Below are 942 nucleotides of genomic sequence, written 5' to 3'. Positions count from 1 at the left end.
TTTCTACCAAAACAGCCACATGAGCTTTTGATTGTGCTCACAGTGAATCTATACATCAGTTTAGAAAGAATTACCAAATTAACAATGTAGTACTAAGTCTCCCAATCCCAGTAGAATACATTGTTCCACATATTTAGGTCTTTCTTAATTTTTTAAGCAGTGTTCTATAGCTTTAAATGTAGAGTTATTGCATATCTTTTACTAAATCATATTTTTATGACACACTATATTATTTAATTTCATATTCAAATTTTTGATAGTTTATAAAACAGTTTATTTTGTCTATTCACTTTGTGTATTATGACTTTGCTAAATTTCTTTATTAGTTCTAGTGCACGTGTTTTAAACTCAGAACTTTTAATACACACAAGCATGTTGCCCAAATGTTTGTTTGCCTTTTTCTTCCACATGCCTTTTATTTATTTTCTGTGACTTACTGCACTGGCTACTACCTTTAGTAAAGTACTGACTTGTCATGATAAGAGTAAACATCCTGTGCTCACTTCAGCAGCACAAATATTAAAACTGGAATAAAAAAAGGAGATTAGCAGATTAGCACGGATCCTACATGAGAATGACATGCAAATTTGTAAAACATTCCGTATTTTTATATAAAAGTGAAATTCCACAAAAAGATAGATACCATAATGAAGAACCAAACTGAAATCCTGCAGTTAAAGAATTAAATGAATTTAAAAAATGCAATCAAGACCTTCAAAAGCAGACTTGATAAAGCAAAAGAAAGAATCTCTGAACTTGAAGATAGGTCATTTAAAATTATCCAGTTAGAATAAATAAAAATAAAAAAGAGTAAAGAAAACCTACAAGAATTGTAGTACATCATTAAGTAACAAACATTCATTTTATAGTGATGCCAGAAGGAAAACAGATAGGCAAAGGTATAGAAGATCTATTTACTGCAATAATAGCTGAAAACTTTCC

General features: G+C 29.6%; 1 pseudogene; it reads left to right on the top strand.

The window, feature by feature from the left end:
- Positions 1-495: 495 nt before the first annotated feature.
- Positions 496-609, top strand: LOC119626692 (U6 spliceosomal RNA; annotated as a pseudogene).
- Positions 610-942: the final 333 nt, after the last annotated feature.

This window comes from Chlorocebus sabaeus, chromosome 1 (genome assembly GCF_047675955.1).
Source record: "Chlorocebus sabaeus isolate Y175 chromosome 1, mChlSab1.0.hap1, whole genome shotgun sequence".
Classification (NCBI taxonomy): domain Eukaryota; kingdom Metazoa; phylum Chordata; class Mammalia; order Primates; family Cercopithecidae; genus Chlorocebus; species Chlorocebus sabaeus.
The sequence above is the reverse complement of the archived record's forward strand: the minus strand, read 5'-3'. Positions and strand labels throughout refer to the sequence as shown.